The 22,512-nt window shown below is 44.4% G+C and overlaps 1 protein-coding gene across 1 annotated transcript in view; it reads left to right on the top strand.

Moving 5' to 3' along the window:
• The window catches only part of THSD7A (thrombospondin type 1 domain containing 7A), a 740,167-nt gene that overhangs the window by 119,449 nt on the left and 598,206 nt on the right, over positions 1-22,512 (top strand). Inside the window, exon 4 of the mRNA XM_073677287.1 lies at positions 14,638-14,741. The gene's annotated coding sequence lies outside the window, so the exon portion shown is untranslated. The remainder of the gene's footprint in view (positions 1-14,637; positions 14,742-22,512) is intronic.

Below are 22,512 nucleotides of genomic sequence, written 5' to 3' on the forward strand. Positions count from 1 at the left end.
TGGTCAGCGGGGTCCTCTCTCTCTCTCCTGTAGAGTGTAAGCTCTTATGGTCAGTGTGGTCCTCTCTCTCTCTCTTGTAGAGTGTAAGCTCTTATGGTCAGTGTGGTCCTCTCTCTCTCTTGTAGAGTGTAATCTCTTATGGTCAGTGGGGTCCTCTCTCTCTCTTGTAGAGTGTAAGCTCTTATGGTCATCGGGGTCCTCTCTCTCCTGTAGAGTGTAAGCTCTTATGGTCAGTGGGGTCCTCTCTCTCCTTTAGAGTATAAGCTCTAATGGTCAGCAGGGTCCTCTCTCTCTCTTGTAGAGTGTAAGCTCTTATGGTCAGTGGAGTCCTCTTCCTCCTGTAGAGTGTAAGCTTTTATAGTCAGTGGGGTCCTCTCTCTTGTAGAGTGTAAGCTCTTATGGTCAGTAGGGTCTTCTCTCTCTCTCTCTCCTGTAGAGTGTAAGCTCTTATGGTCAGCAGGATCCTCTCTCTCCTGCAGAGTGTAAGCTCTTATGGTCAGTGGGGTCCTCTCTCTCTCCTGTAGAGTGTAAGCTCTTATGGTCAGCGGGGTCCTCTCTCTCCTGTAGAGTGTAAGCTCTTATGGTCAGCGGGATCCTCTCTCTCCTGTAGAGTGTAAGCTCTTATGGTCAGCGGGGTCCTCTCTCTCTCTCCTGTAGAGTGTAAGCTCTTATGGTCAGTGTGGTCCTCTCTCTCTCTCTTGTAGAGTGTAAGCTCTTATGGTCAGTGTGGTCCTCTCTCTCTCTCTTGTAGAGTGTAATCTCTTATGGTCAGTGGGGTCCTCTCTCTCTCTTGTAGAGTGTAAGCTCTTATGGTCATCGGGGTCCTCTCTCTCCTGTAGAGTGTAAGCTTTTATGGTCAGTGGGGTCCTCTCTCTCCTGTAGGTTTTAAGCTCTTATGTTCAGTGGGATCCTCTCTCTCCTGCAGAGTGTAAGCTCTTATGGTCAGCGGGGTCCTCTCTCTCCTGTAGAGTGTAAGCTTTTATGGTCAGTGGGGTCCTCTCTCTCTCTTGTAGAGTGTAAGCTTTTATGGTCAGTGGGGTCCTCTTCCTCCGGTAGAGTGTAAGCTCTTAAGGTCAGTGGGGTCCTCTCTCTCCTGTAGATTTTAAGCTCTTATGGTAAGCAGGATCCTCCCTCTCCTGTAGAGTGTAAGCTCTTATGGTCAGCAGGATCCTCTCTCTCCTGTAGAGTGTAAGCTCTTATGGTCAGTGGGGTCCTCTCTCTCTCCTGTAGAGTGTAAGCTCTTATGGTCAGCGGGGTCCTCTCTCTCCTGTAGAGTGTAAGCTCTTATGGTCAGCGGGATCCTCTCTCTCCTGTAGAGTGTAAGCTCTTATGGTCAGCGGGGTCCTCTCTCTCTCCTGTAGAGTGTAAGCTCTTATGGTCAGTGTGGTCCTCTCTCTCTCTCTTGTAGAGTGTAAGCTCTTATGGTCAGTGTGGTCCTCTCTCTCTTTTAGAGTGTAATCTCTTATGGTCAGTGGGGTCCTCTCTCTCTCTTGTAGAGTGTAAGCTCTTATGGTCATCGGGGTCCTCTCTCTCCTGTAGAGTGTAAGCTCTTATGGTCAGTGGGGTCCTCTCTCTCCTGTAGATTTTAAGCTCTTATGGTCAGTGGGGTCCTCTCTCTCCTGCAGAGTGTAAGCTCTTATGGTCAGCGGGGTCCTCTCTCTCCTGTAGAGTGTAAGCTTTTATGGTCAGTGGGGTCCTCTCTCTCTCTTGTAGAGTGTAAGCTTTTATGGTCAGTGGGGTCCTCTTCCTCCTGTAGAGTGTAAGCTCTTATGGTCACTGGGGCCCTCTCTCTCTCTTGTAGAGTGTAAGCTCTTATGGTCAGCAGGGTCCTCTCTCTCCTATAGAGTATAAGCTCTTATGGTCAGCAGGGTCCTCTCTCTCTCTTGTAGAGTGTAAACTCTTATGGTCAGTGGGGTCCTCTTCCTCCTGTAGAGTGTAAGCTCTTATGGTCAGCGGGGTCCTCTCTCTCTCTCTCCTGTAGAGTGTAAGCTCTTATGGTCAGCGGGGTCCTCTCTCTCTCTCCTGTAGAGTGTAAGCTCTTATGGTCAGTGTGGTCCTCTCTCTCTCTCTTGTAGAGTGTAAGCTCTTATGGTCATTGTGGTCCTCTCTCTCTCTCTTGTAGAGTGTAATCTCTTATGGTCAGTGGGGTCCTCTCTCTCTCTTGTAGAGTGTAAGCTCTTATGGTCATCGGGGTCCTCTCTCTCCTGTAGAGTGTAAGCTCTTATGGTCAGTGGGGTCCTCTCTCTCCTTTAGAGTATAAGCTCTTATGGTCAGCAGGGTCCTCTCTCTCTCTTGTAGAGTGTAAGCTCTTATGGTCAGTGGAGTCCTCTTCCTCCTGTAGAGTGTAAGCTTTTATGGTCAGTGGGGTCCTCTCTCTTGTAGAGTGTAAGCTCTTATGGTCAGTAGGGTCTTCTCTCTCTCTCTCTCTCCTGTAGAGTGTAAGCTCTTATGGTCAGCAGGGTCCTCTCCCTCTTCTGTAGAGTATAAGCTCTTATGGTCAGCAGGGTCCTCTCTCTCCTGTAGAGTGTAAGCTCTTATGGTCAGCGGGGTCCTCTCTCTCCTGTAGAGTGTAAGCTCTTATGGACAGCAGGGTTCTCTCTCTCCTGTAGAGTGTAAGCTCTTATGGTCATGGGGGTACTCTCTCCTGTAGAGTGTAAGCTCTTATGGTCAGCGGGGTCCTCTCTCTCCTGTAGAGTGTAAGCTCTTATGGTCATGGGGGTACTCTCTCCTGTAGAGTGTAAGCTATTATGGTCAGCGGGTTCCTCTCTCTCCTCTCACCCACTTGTGTCTTCTGAACTATTACGAGCTTTCCAGTATTGAGATTTGCAAAAATTGAATTAGCAGCGAATGGGCACATGGTCACCCTGGGACTCATTTACTGATACAATACATATCTGATTTTTTTTGTTTTTTCCTCTTTTTTCCTTCTATCCTGAATTGTAGCATAAAAGTTGGATTATTGCTGAAAAACTTGTGATGTTTTTTTAATGGATCCATTATTTGTCCTTTGTGAACCGTGGTGAGGAATTAATCTTTCCTATGGATAATATCTGTAATACATATTTATTTTTTTTATTTCTGACCTGAAAATGGAAAGAAAATAAAAAATAAAGTTGTAAAAAAAAAAAGATTAATAACGAGTTGGAAAGTGAGTTGATCAATCCTTCCGATCATATCCTTCAGTTAATCCGATCAGGATAACCATGTAATACTTCATTTATCCTGCGGTGGCACTGCAGGAGAATTGAACACCTACAGCTGGGATTCTTCCACAGATCACAACTGATCGATGATCGACTGATTGTTTGTAGCTTCTCCAACAAAAAGGGACTTTTCAAAGTGGAAACACTTCTTAAAAAACAAGGAAAGCAAAAGAAATGGATTGAAAAATGATCATATGCAACGAGGTCACGGGAATGATCATGGCAGCGCAGGCGGAGTGTGTTGATCTTGCGGGAGGCAATGACATGTTTATGCTTATGATGACATTAGTGGGGATAATGTTGTATATTTCAGCGGTACAGAATATTTTAGCAGAGGAATGTGCTTTGTTGGAAGTAACAGAATATGGGCAAGACAAAGAACCCATATTATATCAATACCCGCTGGGGTGGATGGAGAACTGCCCTTGGATGTGTCCAGATCGCTCCGATAATGGGATCTTTTCCTTCCCTTTTATCTTAATTAGGGGTCATTGGATAGAATCGTTCCTTCAACTATAAATAAGACAAGTGGCAAGGGAATTATCATTCAATCAATCATTCCATAGAAATATCTTCCCGGACGGATAACAACCCTCTGCTCACAGGGTCGTTATCCGTCCGGGATACCCGCACACCGCCCCCCCTACTCTTATTAGATATCGGCTCTGTCACCGGGTTTGTGTTACTGGTCGGAAATGTTATTTTAATGGCTGTAAACGCAGGTTGTGTGTTTATTGCCTCCATCACAGTGCAGGATTCAGTGGGCTCTGTGCCTGGATTTTCACCTCCGCTCATTACCATCAATCCAGCAGAGACCAAATGAGACAGTGCCGTTATGGTAAAGGGTGGGATCCAGTGAAATCTAAATCCCACTAATCACCTCTCCTCCAGTCGCTGTTCTCTGCCGCCAGTGTCTTTTACCATCTCACCAAGTCCTAAAAGGTCCAAGATTGGAAGGACCACCTAGACCGGGACTATGGCCATCACCATTACTGAGCAGCTGCCTGGACCACAAAGCAAAATCTACGGCGGGTAGTCAAATGGAGAGGCTGCCACTGTTATAGGGAGCAGAAGCTGTCCGTATTATAGGAAACATCCAGCTCCCACCATCCAAACAATATAATGGATGGCTTTATTGAGTAATATATGAATGTAGATATGCCACGTGTTTCCGATCAATTATGATCATCCACAAAAAGTATGAACACGACAGAAAGTGTAGATATGCAACGCGATTCAGGTCATTTGAAGGAGAATCACAATTGGTCTGAAACGCGTTTCACATCTACACTCTGTGTCTTGTTCGTATTTTTTGTGGCTTATTCAATAAAGCCATCCATTATTTTATTTGGATCGTGGGAGCTGGATGTTTTCTTCAGGTTACACATCGGCCGTGTGGTCCGTGCACCTGATGGTGGATGAGTTGGCCTTTTCTTCACCATTAGGATAGGGTAAAAATTGTTTCGTCCAGAAAAGTGAGTCAATTTTTTTCTCACTTGTCATCCATATACAATCCTACAATCCGTTTTTTTTTTGTTTTGTTTTTTTTTACAGCAGCAGGTACTAAATATTTACTAGACCATTTACAGTTTCCAATGGTACAGAATTGCAATGTATCCGTTAAAATCATGGTGGCTACTTACGGCATCAGATTTTTTTCACTCACCTATAGACTTGAATGGGCAAGTCAAGGTAAAAAACTAATGCATGCTGACATTTTTTTTTACATGCAGCGTCAGTGAAAAACATTGCTCATCTGCACTGCCCCATAGGATAACATTGGTCCGAGGGCGATCGCACTGGGACTGGTAATTCAATCGCCTGCACAAGATCTTAAAAATAACAATGGCAGGCGTTATGATGGAAGCTGTAAAAGTCACTCTTAAAGGAGCTCTTACTGTTTCATTTATGGGCGGCTAATCTTGATGTGGGGTCTCTGTGGCCTCATTATGAAGGGGCCCCTGCATTGGTTACAATTACAAGGGCACAAAGCATACAAGATGGCTGCAGCCTGCTCACCCTACATCTACAGTATCACCGTTCAGTGCAAGAACTTTTCAATCTGGTAACTAATGAAATGATGCAAAGAAAAGCCTCCGAATCAAAGTATAGAACAAGGTTCCCCCATATTGCACTAATTCTGAGCAGTACGTACCGTTCGATCTCTCTGCTGCCCCCTGCAGGTTGTTATCCTATACACGAGCGTCCTCTTCGCGGATAATCACTACGTCCCAGTGCATCACTTTAACACTTCTGTATTTTTAACCACAAACATATCCCTGCATGTATTATTAAAGGATTAATGGAGGCGATGCACTTTATATGTCATCCGAAATCCAATGCACGCCGATGATATTTCATTAGGGTATTGATCAGTTATCAGGCAGAGATGTATCTGAGGAGGAAGCGGGAGACTTATAGACCGCAGAGAATCCCTCGGCCAATCCAAGCAATGGTTTCCATTTCCATGTTGTAATGTAATAATCCATCATTTTTCGCAGAAAACAGCCGGCGTTCAGATGAAATATCGGTGGGTTTGATACTTTTCTTACACGGATTAAATTTTAAAAGTTCTTTATGTAGACGGAACGAGTAGCTGGAAAGTGGCCACATTCTGACCTTATCATTTTAATTGGTAATTTTCCTTTCACGTCTTAAGGAGGATTCCACCTTAATTCACCGCTCTATAGACTGCCGTGGCCTCATCATCTCTAAAGGGGGTCCAAGCTCATTGACCTCAACCAATGTCCTCTTATTTATCAATTTGTTATCAGAAGAGATATGAAAAGACTTCTCTTAGGAAGAGGTGACCCAGAGGCTCCCGGGATGTGGACCGATGCCGGCCACAGAAGGGACTAAGCCTCATACACCTTCATGATATTACGGACCCAGTAAACGCCAGAGGCCCCCAGGATGTGGACCGAGAATTCCGGGGCGCAGAGGTGACTATATCTCATCCACCTTCATGATGTCACAGGTCTAGAAAACGACAGAGGCCCCCAGGATGTGGACCGATGATGCCGGCCACAGAAGGGACTAAACCTTATGCATCTTAATGACGTCACGGGCATAGTAAACGCCAGAGGCCCCCAAGATGTGGACCGAGAATTCCGGGCGCAGAAGTGACTATATCTCATCCACCTTCATGACGTTATGGATCTAGTAAACGCCAGAGGTGCCCAGGATGTGGACCGAGGATGCTGGCAACAGAAGTGACTAAGACCTCATGCACCTTCATGACATCATGGGAATGGTAAACGTCAGAAGTGCCCAGGATGTGGATCGCGGATGCCGGCCACAGAAGGGACTCACGCACCTTAATGACGTCACAAGCCTCGTAAACGCCAGAGGAGCCCAGGATGTAGACTGAGGATTCTGTGCACAGAAGTGACTATGCCTCATGCTCCTTCATGACGTCACGAGCTTAGTAAATGCCAGAGGCGCCCAGGATGTGGACCGGGGATGCTGGCCCCAGAAATGACTAAGCCTCATGCACCGTCATGATTTCACAGGCCTAGTAAACACCAGAGGCGCCCAGAATGTTGACCTAGGATGCCGAGCGCAAAAGTGGCTAAGCACTTTCATTACTTCACGGGCTTAGTAAACACCAGAGGCTCCGAGGATGTGGACCGAGGATGCCGGGTGCAGAAGTGACTAAACCTCATGCAACATCATGACGTCTTGGACCTAGTAAATGCCAGAGGCTCCCAGGATGTGGACCGAGGATACCGGGTGCAGAAGTGACTAAGCCTCATGCAACTTCATGGCGTCACAGGCCTGCCTGGTAAACGCTAGAAGGTACAAGGATGTGGACCGAGGATGCCAGGAGGACTGGATGCCAATCCAATGAAGCACAAACCTTTCAACTCAACTTTGGCCAGAATGTCACATTTTACTTGCTATTTGCAAAATTTTCATTTGGTGTTGTTGGGTTGAGTAGCTTTCCATCTGCTGTTGTGAGCCTTTAGTCACAATGAAAACAATAAACTTTTAATTAAAAAGTCCTTTCTAGACTCTTCACCTCTCTCCAGTAGATGTTCTGTCTTTCCAGAACATGTCCAACCTCACCTGAAAGTGGCCATACATTGGTAAATCAAGGATCTCCAACTTGTGGCTTTTCAACTTTTGTGGCGCTACTCTGCACAACGTTTCATACCTTTGCAGGGGTTTATATCTTTGTTGTTGATACCTCCTATGTGCCTCAGGATGCATTTGATGCATTATATTATAGTTTCAGATTTGGACCATGACGTAGACCTTTCGAGTTTATTATGCCCCTTTATACTATTTATTTTTCAGTAGACAGTGTCCCAGGGTCTTTGGTTATTACTTTTGTCCAAACTGTCAAAGGTCTCTCTAGCACTTATTGAAGCCCTTCTTTCCCTTCGGTTGTCATAAAGAAGAACATTGTCTCTAAACCTTGTGTACCACTGGTTGGTTTACTGGATTGAGATCTGGGAATTGTGCAACCAATGGAGCACAGCATGTCTCCTTGACATTAAACCATTTGGAGATGAAGTGTCATGAAGTGTTATCCTGCTGGAAGTAACCATTAGAAGATGAGTAGACCAGGACCATGATGTGGTGAACAGTGGACATCTTCAATACTGGTGATACAGTCAACTGGCAGGACCAAGTCTACTGTATTGCATTCCATTAGATCTCAATACTAGACCATCTTCCTGAAAACGTGTCACAAGGTAGAATAGATCCAAAGGTCTTTGTGTTTGAACCAAAAATCTTCATCTGTCCAGTTTTGGTGACTTTCTGTGGTCGACTTGTCATCCTACATACTGATGTTCCTGGATTCCAGTTGTGTTTTTTAAGAAGAGGCCATGATCTATCTCCGTGGTGCTATGTGGACAGTGGTTCATGCTTTGAGTTTGGGGATCTTCTTCTGCACAATGCTGTTGTAACACATGGATTTTTGACTGTCTCCTCCTTAATTGCATGGGTCAGTCTTACCATTTTCCTTTGACATTATCTCAACATTGGCCAACTGGTTCCAGCTAGAAATTTTAAGCATCTGTAACCTAGTGTACAAACTTCTGTGCATAATTATCCAGAAACAGCACCACTCTTGTCCATAGGCTGAGTTTGGTATTGCAACTCAGATTTTTTCACGAAAATGAGTCTGAGGAGTAATAACAGACACAGTCCAGAGACAAGAGTGGTACAGTTACGGGGGAAAAAAAAGTATTTTTAATTCCTACTCTTATACAACCCTTAAAATTCTTTGGCTATGGATCAAATAGGCGCCGATCCTAGTGCTTCATGCTAAACTTTGATTTGTTGGTCAACTTTACTCCCATCTCTTCCCACAAATAGTCACTACAAATCAGATCTAATCACTGGAAATATCACTACATTAAGCAGAATTCACTGTCATGTTCAGGGAACCATGTATGAACGACCTTCTAGCATTTTGTCCTGTAGTAAGATCCTGGTGAATACATTTCTGCATGTAGGGGATGACCACCATAGACCAGGTCCATTTAGTAAGGTCAAGACCTGTAAAAGGTAGTCTTAGTCAGGATTATATCCAAAAAGGGAGGTGTAAAGTTTGCCATCATTCTTCAAAAACCTCTAGTCTTGGCTAAAAATTGGCACTAAATGCACTGTTAAAACTCCAGTCGTATGGATGTTCAGTGTGGACCAGAGGCGTTTGTGCAGCGAAGAAGAGGGACTGTCTGCAATGTTCGCAGTAGAAGTGATGGCTCATCAGACAGGAGTCGGAGGCTTGGTGCTCTAGTAGAGTCAGAAGACTCCATGGTGTAGTACAGAATGGCAAAGCAGAACATTCATGGAGCAACGAAACTGCCTATACTGGAGGGCACCATAGAGCAGCATGGAACAGCAGAACTGTGTATGCTGGATAGCACCTTGAAGCAAAATAGAACAGAAGAGCTGGATATACTGCATGTCACCCTTTAAGCAATGCAGCAGAGCCCAGCAGAACAATAAAGCTGGGTATATTTGGAGGCTCACTTAAAGAAATGCAGAAGAGCCTAGAAGCACAGCAGAGCTGGGTATGTCAGGAAACACAAGTAGTAAAGCCCAACGATGTGGTAGTTGCATGGATGCCTAAACTACCTGAAAACTCAGGCTGCATGCTGTCACCTGAGCTGACCTAAAATCATGTCATCAGAGGTACACACGAGGTTAGCATGGTAACTCGACGTTCACAAGAGCAGACAGAGGAGGAGGATGGAGAGACCAGCGCTGGAGCAGGGACAGGGGAGTAACATTTACTTTGTGAACCGATTTGCCAATGTGTCACAGCTGTACAACTGTTACTTCCCAATACTTCTTTATTCCCCTATGGATCATATGAAAGGTTTAATTCTATAGTGTTCAACCCCTTTAAGTCATCGTCACTTAGGTTTTGCGTCCAAATAAAGTAGTAGCCCTATGGCGTTGAGCTTAAAGCTATATCTCTGCCATGAATACTCATGTATCAGTATTTTGAAACTCCCAAACTACATAAAAAAAGTCAGATGCTTGACCATGAGGGGTTACTCAGGGGCAGAACTAATTATATCCTCTCATTAACATAGTGGTAATCTGATTGGCCATGACACTTTAACTGTCACTGTTTCGTGGACTCACCAGAGGAAATACTGATCATTGCACACAAGGTACATGACATGACAAGTGACCATTGGGGCCCTATTGCACTAGAGTCCTATGACCGTTTCAGAGCCTAAGCCCACCGGAGTATCTTTTGGGACAAGCTGACCATGAACTGCACCCACTACTATTCTATTGGACAGCCCTGGTGCCTACGAGAGCATGATGGTCCATAAGAGGCAAAGGCTTGACTTGAAGATCCCATACAAAATCTGTAGCAGTTCCCCCCACCTACCCTGTTCCATGTAGAATACTGGTGACATCTGAAGTAGCTGAAGCATCTTTGGGCTCCATGAGACATCAAGGCTTTGGATCAACTACTACCTGTGCATCTTTTAAAGTGATGCCCCTCTTAGATGACATGGTGGATAGGGGTCTCTGTTGTTGATTTTGACTTGTCTAATGACCTTAGATACAGAAGTAGCCCTCAACCTCCCTCTCCCTTTAAAAAAATACTGTAAATATCTCGATCAGGGGGTCATTAAACTTTTGCCATCCTCCATCAGCCAGGACAATGATTGCAGAACCTCGTTAAATTGATTACCCAGTGACCGATTGATGAGTTTTGTTTTTCCTGCCTACAAATCAAAGACGCTCTTGATGTAATTATATCCCGTATGTAATGCCAAATATGGCCCCGTGTTTAACTTGTACCAATTATGACGATGTCTTCGTAGGATATATAAGCAAATTTACAATTAGTGTTCCCTAAACCATCTGCACTCCATTAAATCAGGTAATTCCGGCCGTGAATGGAAGAGGGTTGTGTTCTGTTTTTGTGTAATGAGGCTGAAATTTGGAGGCTGATTAGGTTAACAAATGGCGATGGCTGGAGAATACCTAATGTGATAGAGCTGGAGCCTGACTCCCTAATTCAATCACATAGGAAAATACAGGCTCGGAACAAAAAAAGGGACAGCGATGGGCGGAGAGGATCTCTCTTAAATTTGCATTTTGGAAGTCAGAAGGAGGAACTTGTCCAAACAGTGATATAGAGCCTAATAGATGTTGGGTGGAAAACCATTAATGGCCGCCTGTCATGCTAGGTATAGGAAGGACCTAAAGTACGACGATGGGAAAAGGGGGGAAGCCCAGCAACTACGGAGAGTGGAGACCCCTAGGCAAATCTAGCAACACCCTGACTCCACTATTGTCCCTAAATAGGTTCGCACCTATCGCTGAGCACTATACCTTACCCTGGCTGAACCTATAGCTAGGCCCTAGGTAGGGAGGGGAAGGGGCGAGCACTAGTCAGCCCCACTTCAACTAAAGACAAACAAGGGAAACAGACAAGGGGGATACACATAGCTTTGAGAAGACACCAGAGAGATCACGACTACAATCCATAAAGGAACTTCAAGAAGAATCTAGTCGACTGCTAGAACTCCAAACCTGAACAGAGGAATTTACTCTTAGGCTAAGTGCCCACGTTGCGGAACTGACGCATATTTTTTACGCTTCTCCCTGGCGGGAAAATCGCATGCGGATTTTACATGCGGTTTTCCCGCCAGGTAGAAGCGTTTGTGAGGCGTCTTTGCAGCGTCTTTGCATGCATTTCCGCATGCGGGTTATCAAGCACTTCTCCAAGTGATTTAAGCATCACTTGGAAAAGTGCTTGACAACTTGTTCACACTATATAAATCCATGCAACCGGCATGGATTTATATAGTGTGACCAAGTAATAGTTTAAAAAAAAGAATCAGAATGGTAAAAAATAAAAAAATAAAGTTTATACTCACCTTCCGATGCATTCTCTGCCCCGTCCGGAGTCTTGAGCTGCTCACGCTGTTGTGTGCAGAACATGCGGTGAAGTCATTGAGTCATGTGATGGGTCACATGACTCAATGACATGGCAGGTCCTTCACACAACAGCGCGACGGAGGGAAAACATCAGAAGATAAGTATAAACTTTATTTTATTCTTTTTTTTACAGGTTCTTTGGTACCCAGGTCTGGAGGAGAGTCTCCTCTCCTCCAGACTTGGGTACCATCCGCACATTGATTCCGCATACGGAAACGCAAATTTAATGAACATGCTGCGGATTTTTGACCGCAGCATATACGCTGCGGAAAAATCCGCAGCATGGGCATTGACATTGCGGAATGCCATTGGGGACCATGGGGTGCGGATATACATGCGTTTTACAAGCGTTTACGCTGCGGAAATTCCGCAGCATATACGCTTGTAATACGCAACGTGGGCACGCAGCCTATCACCAGCGATTCCCTGGAGTAACTGAGGGTATTTAAAGATCCAGCAAGGTTGTGTTAATTAGCAGCAGAAGGTGAAGAGCACCTCTGGCCCCTAAAGAGGGAGGGATGATGAAAGGATCAAGAAGGTGTCTGCTATGCCAAGCGTAGCGACCTTCTACACCCGGATCCAGAACGACTGTCTGTCAAACCTGATACACCCGTGACACTGACCATGAAGCGCCTATGCCAATTGCAATCCTAAATGGCATGAGAGTGTGAGTTGATCCTTCAATCCTAAACCATAATTGCCAACTTTTAGCCAACGAGCAAAATCCATCCCCAACCTTTTTGCGAGGTCACATTCCTCCTCAGCTCCACACACCTCATTCCTTGCCTCCCCGAATGAAGAAATCTTCAGAACACCTGGAGATTTGCTGACTCTTCAAGGAGTCTTTGTGGTCTGAAGCTTCCCTGATGACCCGGGAGAGTTGGCACATATGATTTGTTGACTTCGTTCTCACCATACTTTTACCTCCAGGTAGGTGGCTTAACAGGAAAGTGAACTGAACATGAACAACTGCCAGGAAGCCCTTTTCCTAGGGTGCCCCAAGAGTGGCGTATTGGGGGTTGCGCCCCATCCCGTGATCCGTTTGCATTACCTGAGTCCCCTCCATTAGTCCAGTATTAAACCCCTCAATCACATGTAATTTAAGGAAAATACTGATGGAATTATAGTTTGTAATTTGACCACCTGGCTTTTTTTCTGCTTTTGGCTAAAATTTTACAAAGAAAAAGTTATATGTTGCTAGAATTTGTTTGCCTTTTATTTTTTATTACATTTTTTTATAGAACAATTTTATTATCCTAGCCCTATCCCTCACCTTAGCCTCTTGTCTAACCCTAAGACTTACCCTAAACCAATCCCTAGCCCTAATCTTTACCCTAGTTAGGATTAGAAAAAGGGTAAAAATGTAAAAGGAGCTCTTAATAACGAAGGAAGACAGTATTGTATAATATACAGTGCACTTGATGCAATACTTTTTTCATTCATTAGCTACTTACGGTGTCTTGATTGCTGCCTTTGCAGAGCGCAGCAGTTGAGATGGGTTTGTCAGTGGCTGCTGTACTCTGCATAGACATCGAATGATCTGACAAAGCTCACTTCATTATGCTGAGCTTTATCATTTAATTTGTTGCCCATGCAGAGAGCAGCAGCTGAAGACAAAGTCATGTCGCCTGTTGCACTCTGCCGGGCAGGCACTTACTGTGACTCTCCAAGAAGAAGCAGCGTTTGCAGGTACAAATCACTTGACAGTGGGAGTGGAGTGGGGGAGGCAAAATTGTGTGCCCCTATAAACTTTAGCCACTCTACCTCCCCCCACACTGCACCACTTATCCCCAATGCCTAGATTTTAGGATAAACCTAAGAGTGGAGTGGAGCAGCATTCCTCGCCACTCTGCATTCTAGTAGTAAAGTGGAGCTTTAATTTACAGTGGAGTGGGAGAAGGGGGCAGCAAAATTTTGTGTCCCCATAGACTTCGGCACCCTGTTCCTCACCACTCTGCATTTGAGTAATCAGGTGGAACATTCATTTCCATTGATCATGCTGCTTGGCAATAGAGGAGTCACAGCTGCACTGTTCTCTCTGTCTCCTGCTCTGCATTGATCTATATGCAAAGAAGAGGGAGAGAAAGCAGAACACGGCTAAATAAAGACAGACTGATCTTTTCCATTTTCTGCTTAAAGGGAATCTGTCTGTAAGATTAACCCCCTCTCCAAACACATATATGGGCATGCAGGTCTTTGAAAAGAAAATCCATTGACACCTTTATATCCTCTATCTGTTGCTGCATTCCCAAATAATCAGGTTTTACATATGCAAATGAGGTGTTAAGTGCTCTTGGCATGACAGAGCTCTTCAAGGGGTATTCCGATCTCCAAATTCTATCCCAATATGTAGCAGATGTAATAATAATAATAATAATAATATCAAATACCTCCAATTAGAGATGTAGTATAGTGACAGTTAGTTAAATGATAGAGACCATAACCATCTATACCTAAGCTACTGCGATGCCCTGCACATTGTAAGCGACGTAGCTAATCAGAAGAACTATAATACATTTCTAATTGAAGATATTTGATAAAAATATTATTATTATATCTGCTACATATTGATATAGGATCTTGGAGTTGGGAATACCATTTTAAGGAGCCACTGCCTCCAAATGTTGTTTCCCGCATTGCACCAGCCTGCTTAGCTTGACTGACAGCAGATACACTCCTTGCAATATACTGAATATTCTCTCTAAAAAAGTAGAGAATATGGCATTTGTAACATTTATTATATCAATGATTTTACTTTTAGCCAAGTTCCTCACTGTTTTATAGTTTTGGTGTCTCTATGAAAGTCATAAAATGCACCAAATTTATAAATGATGTGCGCAATTGGGGATAGAGCCTCGAGAGAGGAAAACTGGTGCAAAAATACAGGTATACAAGTGATATAATGTCCAGAAATAGTGTTATCCCTCATGTACAAATGGCTTGTTCTGAACAGTCACCTGAAACGACAGTTTACGCTCGAAATCTGAACTTTCTTTCCCTGCAGGAAGCTGTTGCCCTTTGCTCCGCCCCTTTGGAATGCGATGGATACATTGTATCACTATGAAGTTCTTCAATTGTCATAGAGGATCCACATTGCTCCAGCCCCTGGTTAGTATGCTGAATACATGGCTAATGACACAAGCGAGGGTTATGGGTGATTAATAGTATAATATATATGCAAATACCTTCTCCTTCCAAGGTGATATTTTATCAGAAAAGCACATTTATCTCTCGGGCTTGACCTCCTCATGAATATGACTTAAAGGATCGGATGGTAATGCTTATTGCCAAGATGCAAGTGATCTACAGTACAGACCAAAAGTTTGGACACACCTTCTCATTTAAAGATTTTTCTGTATTTTCATGACTATGAAAATTGTACATTCACACTGAAGGCATCAAAACTATGAATTAACACATGTGGAATTATATACTTAACAAAAAAGTGTGAAACAACTGAAAATATGTCTTATATTCTAGGTTCTTCAAAGTAGCCACCTTTTGCTTTGATGACTGCTTTGCACACTCTTGGCATTCTCTTGATGAGCTTCAAGAGGTAGTCACCGGAAATGGTTTTCACTTCACAGGTGTGCCCTGTCAGGTTTAATAAGTGGGATTTCTTGCCTTATAAATAGGGTTGGGACCATCAGTTGTGTTGGGCAGAAGTCTGGTGGATACACCGCTGATAGCCCTACTGAATAGACTGTTAGAATTTGTATTATGGCAAGAAAAAAGCAGCTAAGTAAAGAAAAACGAGTGGCCATCATAGGTCAGTCAGTGCGAAAAATTGGGAAAACTTTGAAAGTGTCCCCAAGTGCAGTTGCAAAAACCATCAAGCGCTACAAAGAAACTGGCTCACATGAGGACCGCCCCAGGAAAGGAAGACCAAGAGTCACCTCTGCTTCTGAGGATAAGTTTATCCGAGTCACCAGCCTCAGAAATCGCAGGTTAACAGCAGCTCAGATTAGAGACCAGGTCAATGCCACACAGAGTTCTAGCAGCAGACACATCTCTACAACAACTGTTAAGAGGAGACTTTGTGCAGCAGGCCTTCATGGTAAAATAGCTGCTAGGAAACCACTGCTAAGGACAGGCAACAAGCAGAAGAGACTTGTTTGGGCTAAAGAACACAAGGAATGGACATTAGACCAGTGGAAATCTGTGCTTTGGTCTGATGAGTCCAAATTTGAGATCTTTGGTTCCAACCACCGTGTCTTTGTGCGACGCAGAAAAGGTGAACGGATGGACTCTACATGCCTGGTTCCCACCGTGAAGCATGGAGGAGGAGGTGTGATGTAGTGGGGGTGCTTTGCTGGTGACACTGTTGGGGATTTATTCAAAATTGAAGGCATACTGAACCAGCATGGCTACCACAGCATCTTGCAGCGGCATGCTATTCCATCTGGTTTGCGTTTAGTTGGACCATCATTTATTTTTCAACAGGACAATGACCCCAAACACACCTCCAGGCTGTGTAAGGGCTATTTGACCAAGAAGGAGAGTGATGGGGTGCTACGCCAGATGACCTGGCCTCCAGAGTCACCAGACCTGAACCCAATCGAGATGGTTTGGGGTGAGCTGGACCGCAGAGTGAAGGCAAAAGGGCCAACAAGTGCTAAGCATCTCTGGGAACTCCTTCAAGATTGTTGGAAGACCATTTCCGGTGACTACCTCTTGAAGCTCATCAAGAGAATGCCAAGAGGGTGCAATGCAGTCATCAAAGCAAAAGGTGGCTACTGTGAAGAACCTAGAATATAAGACATATTTTCAGTTGTTTCACACTTTTTTGTTAAGTATATAATTCCACATGTGTTAATTCATAGTTTTGATGCCTTCAGTGTGAATGTACAATTTTCATAGTCATGAAAATACAGAAAAATCTTTAAATGAGAAGGTGTGTCCAAACTTTTGGTCTGTACTGTACATCTGAGTAGAAGTTGTTATAAATGTGTGATGTCATATGGGGACATTCAGGACCCCATAGATTGCAACCACAAATGTAACGTTATTATTTGATAACTGAAAGATGATTTGGGGTCAACCATAAATTTTGCGACTGTCAAGCCTACAAATTTGGCAAAAATGGCTAGTATATTTTGTTCTTTTTGAGATAAGGTTGTTAGAATTCTGTTAAAACCATCTATTCAATTTTATTAGAATGGTCCCTTGAAGAAGGTGATCAGTAACCTTCTTCTAGAGTTCCTCAAAATCAGGTATAGTCAGGGATACACAGTGGCAAGTGTTCAGCTTTCCTGCAGCGCAACCATTGGGGAAATGAAGCTTTATATAGTTCCCATTATGGTCAATTAATTTTGCATGTAAAGTATAGACATGGTGGGGCCTCCAGAGTGGGAAGTTTTTTCTGCCTGTTTTTCACTTTGGCCAATAAATATAAGAATCCTGAAAAAATACCCCCCAACTCGGACTTTTTTAACAAGGCAGTTAAAGATGGGTTTTCTAAATCTGTCTTCTTAAGTCTATGTTCACATCACACTTTTTTGCTTCACGTCAGGGTCTCTGTCAGGATTTCCATCTGAAGCCCTTAAAATGGGATTAATCAGGAAGAGCCGTCCGGACCATTGAGGCTAATGGAGTAGACGGAGTCACTTGGTGCTCTCTCTGACCTCCTTTTCGGCAGAGTCTGCCTTTTTGAACCAGGCACAAAAGTGTGGTCAACTCTGCTTCATTAAACGCAATGGTCCCATCATCGGTTGCGTCAGAATTCTGATGCATAGCGAAGACGCAATGTGAGCCCAGCCTTAGTGTCAGAGTTAAGCCTCATGTCAGGAACGTTGAGCCCCCTGATATCTATCATAACTGGGCCCCAAATATTCTGGACTATACACTTTTTGGCAGGGGTTTTGAAAAACCTGGTTGCAAAATCCAGTTGGCAAACATAAATTGTGTCATTTTTGGAATTGGCTGGACCTGAACCAGTGGACAGAGTCTTCACCTTAAATGTCCCCTCCTCTTGTATGGATTTTGGGCATGGCATCCCAACATAGGCCATGTCCAATTAGGATGTAGCAGGACTTGCGGGTAGCTCTATATAGAGGGGTCGTTGGCAGCAAATATTTGGGCTTTAGCCACCACATATGATCCTCAGCAGTTCTTACAGGAGGGTCCGACTTGCTGGAATTCTGTTTACACTTAGTCCTCATTCATACATCCGTTTTTCACATACGAGTTCTGTCCAAGTTTTTTCCAGATGGGACACTTACCAAAATATTCTATGAAGTTGTTCACATATCCGTGTTGCTGATCCATTTTTATTGCTTATGAGAAAAATCACTGAGGTCTGAATGAAGCCTTAATGGTTACAATGTAGAGCGTGTTTCCCATACAACATAGAAACCATCATGTGCCTCCATTATCTTTACATTTTCTTCATAAAGCATTTCATTATTGATTGAAGACTTTATATTTATCCTGGAGTCATAGGAAACGTTCTTCTGCTTACCATGAATAATTCAATAGATGATTGCAAAATATGATCAATGATGATGAAAGTATGGCTGCTACAATGGTGACCACTCTGGGGGGGGGGGGAGCAATGGAGAACTGTAGTTCTAAATGACATCACATTTGTGACATCACCGATCCAGGATGTAGATAAGCACAGTATTAGAGACTCCAGATACTCAACACTTTCCCTCACGTTGGTGGACCTCAGAAGCCATTGTGATATAAATGCCAAGGATTGGCATTACATAACGCCTTCTGTGCTGCATGGTGAAATTCGACCATATTTGAGTGGGCTTCCTCCATTTTATTTCCCATCCCAAAAATATAGATTAATTTGGAAATTAGATTGTGAGCTCCAATGGGGACAGGAGCAAGTGATGGATGGCAATCTTTGTACAGTGCATTGGAATATGTTGGTCATATTCAGATGTTTAGTAATCATCCTTCAGAGCTAATACATATGGGACTGGTTGGTTGAGTTGACCAAAAATGATTCGCAGGACCCTGACACATCATTAGTCCGTGGCTACCAGATCAAAGCCCTGTGATCCTCCTGCAACTTTCTGGCATCCCCTGTGCCTCTTCTTATCAGTAGATCCATCGCAATATCCGCTTCGTTGTGTGATGCAGCCATGATGTGGCACCTGGACTACTAATCAGAACAAGCACCAGGAAAACCAGCCGCTACCTGGAGGATCACAGGGCTCTGGGCTGGCGGCCATAGACTACCGATGTGGCAACTGCACCAGAGTCCTGCAGATCATTTAGCTCAACTCTCCTGGTTGGGTCTGCAGCTTAGCTTCATTGAAGTGAATGGAAGGGAGATGCAATACCAAATACAACCTATAGGCAGATGCGGCTCTGTTTTTGAAAAAAGCATTCATGTTTTTTCTCGTTTGCCACCCCTTTAAGTATTAGATCTATTTGTTATATTGAGCATTACGATTGTCTAGTAGAGGAGCCTTTTTATTTTTCAGTTGCTTTTGGTCATTTTTGATTCTACGTAATCTTTGTGACCGGGGGTGGCTGGAGGCTCGGAGAGGTCTTCACTGAAGAGTAGTTGACAATTTCAGCACGACGAGATGTAATCTAATTGACTTTTATATACAACGCTGGTTCTCAAATGATTTTCACACAACCGAACAGCTTCAGATCTTTATGGGGCACGAATATTGTTGGAGACATAAAGAGAGAAGATACGTTCATTGTAGTAGGAATCATAGAATCATAGAATGGTAGTGTGGCACCCTGCTCTTCACAGGTACCACAGGACTCAAAAGGGTGCATGGATGGACTTCTCCACAAGATGCCCTCACTACAAACAGACACCTCCACCCTTCCACCTCATACCACCAGATGGAGCCCGGATAGGGATATATATACTGGAGGGTGGAGTTAGGCAGTCAGTTTAGTCAGAGAGTGTGCTGCCACTGAGAGCAGTAAAGACGCAGCACGTCTGCTGCTGTATTGAGGGCCCTGAGTGTACCCGGAGGCAAGGAGGAGAGGAGAGAGGAGTTGAGGGTGGCAGAGGAGCATCATAGGCTCACCCCAAGACACAAACCGGACACCGGGTCCGCGCCTACAGGGTCCTTTATACCCAGTAGGGATCACCGGCATACCAGGAGAACTACAAGTCCCTGGTCGACCTGAAGCTAAACCCTTGACAGGACTAGGGACCACGAAGGCCCCGGCGTCCAGACATAGTGGTTGCCAGAAAAAGGTCCTACTACCAAGCGACAGGTGAAGGAACAGCACGACACAGAAGCTAGGCCATGGTGCAGGCTGTCCAGCAGCTTAGAAAGAGGGAGACACGGACCAGGAGGCCTTATATCCACTCACTGGGGAGAAATCCTGAAGTGCACCCTTCCTACCGAGTACCCTGGACCGTACCTGACATCCGCACCAGTAAAGGTACTGAAGTGAATCCCCTGTCTCTGTCAGTTACTCCTGCTGCGCCATCTCTCCTGCACTGCAAGCCCCAACATCACCACCATTTGCACCTACACTGCCCCGGGGGCCCGCTCCGCCTGTGGGGAGCAGAAACATCCCAGCTGCCATCCCATCACCCTCTGGAGGTCTGCAGCAGTGCCGGTAACCATTACCAGAAACCACAGGTGGCATCAAGAGACAAACTGTAAACTAAAACCCCTTTTTAAAGAGAGACCCAGAGTACGGGCCCGGGAGCCGACTGCCGTGACCTCCTAAACAAGGTAAAAGGCCCGGGTACCGAATCCCCTATATTCCCCCTGGGTGACACAGTAGAGTTGGAAGGGACCTCCAGGGTCATCTTGTCCAACCCCCTGCTCAATGCAGGAGTCACTAAACCATCAGACAGATGTCTGTCCAGCCTCTGTATGAAGACTTCCATTGATGGAGAACTCACCACCTCTCGTGGCTGCCTGTTCCACTCATTGATCACCCTAACTGTTAAAAAGTTTTTTCTAATATCTAATCTGTGTCTCCTCCCATTCAGTTTCATCCCATTGCTTCTAGTCTTTCCTTGTGCAAATGAGAATAAAGATGATCCTTCTACAATGTGACAATCCTTGAGATATTTGTAGACAGCCATTAAGTCTCCTCTCAGTCTTCTTTTTTGCAAGCTAAACATTCCCAGATCCTGTAACCGTTCCTCATAGGACATGGTTTGCAGACCGGTCACCATTCTGGTCGCTCTTCTCTGAACTTGCTCCAGTTTGTCGATGTCTTTTTTAAAATGTGGTGCCCAAAACTGGACGCAGTATTCCAGATGAGCTCTGACCAAAGAGGAGTAAAGACCGATAATGACTTCAGGTGATCTAGACTGTATGCTTTTGTTAATACATCCCAGAATTGTATTTGCCTTTTTTGCTGCTGCATCACACTGTTGACTCATGTTCAGTCTATGATCTATTAGTATACCTAAGTCTTTTTCACATGTACTGTTGCTTAGCTCTATTCCTCCCATTCTGTATATGCTTTTTTCATTTTTATTGCCTAGTACTTTGCATTTTTCCCTGTTAAAAACCATTCTGTTAGTTGCTGCCCACTGCTCCAGTTTATTTAGGTCTTTTTGAATCCTCTCTCTCTCTTCTCTAGTATTAGCTATCCCTCCTAGCTTTGTGTCATCAGCAAATTTAATCAGTTTACCCTCAATTCCTTCATCTAAATCATTGATAAAATGATTACAGGTCCCAGGACGGAGCCCTGTGGTACCCCACTTGAGACATTCATCCAACTGGATGTGAAGCCATTTACGACCACTCTTTGAGTCCGATCACTAAGCCAGTTATGAATCCACCTAACAGTTGCCTGGTCCATTCCATAGTTGGTCATTTTTTCAATAAGGATGGTGTGAGATTCTTTGTCAAATGCTTTGCTGAAGTCAAGATATACTATATCTACAGCATTTCCCTGATCCACCCAGTCAGTGATTCTGTCATAGAAGGACATTAACTTGGACACTTTTCTAATTAATTATCGGGAGCTCTGAGGAACAATGAGCGGGGTCATAACACAAAATCTATAGGATGGCATTGGCCCTCCATTTATAAGTATTTCATATGACATCTGGTGTCTTTTTATGCAGAATCCGAGGTCTTTGGGCCCCATCATGCACCAGAGCCCAGGTGTGACTTCTTCCGCTGCCAGTAGAAGCAAAGTGTATGCTGAACCCAGTGACTTAGCAGAGCTGGGTATGCCAGGTGGTTAGTCGAAAGCTGGTGCAGAGAGGCCGAGGATGCCTAGTACAAAGCTACCCAAGGTGTGAGTAGGATGCAGAGCTGGTGCTGGAGGCCGGAGAGTTGAGTAACGATCACCAGCCTCCTGAAAGTCCCATTTATGTTTATAAAGTTCATTTTGTAATATGCAGAAGAGGGACCGTCTCTATTAGGAACCAAACTTCTACCTCTGCCCCTTCTGCTAAGTTCAATACAGGTGGTAAATTGGGTTACTAAAGATGGTGACTTCAGAACCATCAATGTTTCCAACCAACTAAGAAAATGTTGTGAATTTCAATCTAAATTTCCTTTAGACATACCTCACTCATGACTCTTGTGGGCTGCAGGCCGTAGAAACCCATATCTGTATGGGGTCTGTATGGAAGCTCAGGGGGAGTATGTGTAGAAGGATCTAGAACAAGGGCAACTTCGCATACACTTTAGATAACGGTTGGCTTTACACCACCTCTCCAGACTCCTCCATACACAAGAATGCTCGGCCTAGGGGTTCAAGTGTTCTCTATGGGATAAGCAGAGTAAGTCTCTGCCAGACACTTCTGCAGAGGCTTAAGACACCCATAGAAATTAGGTGAGAGTCTTCTGAACTCACTGCACACCAAGCCAACCATCTAATATGCACAGGGGGTCTCCCGACTCTGCCCCGACATCATCAGAATGGGACAGTTGGAATTTCTACTGCCGATCCTTTCATGTTCAGG

Source organism: Phyllobates terribilis, unplaced genomic scaffold, assembly GCF_046119375.1.
Source record: "Phyllobates terribilis strain yellow unplaced genomic scaffold, ASM4611937v1 Scaffold_4__5_contigs__length_816908805, whole genome shotgun sequence".
Taxonomy (NCBI): Eukaryota; Metazoa; Chordata; class Amphibia; order Anura; family Dendrobatidae; genus Phyllobates; species Phyllobates terribilis.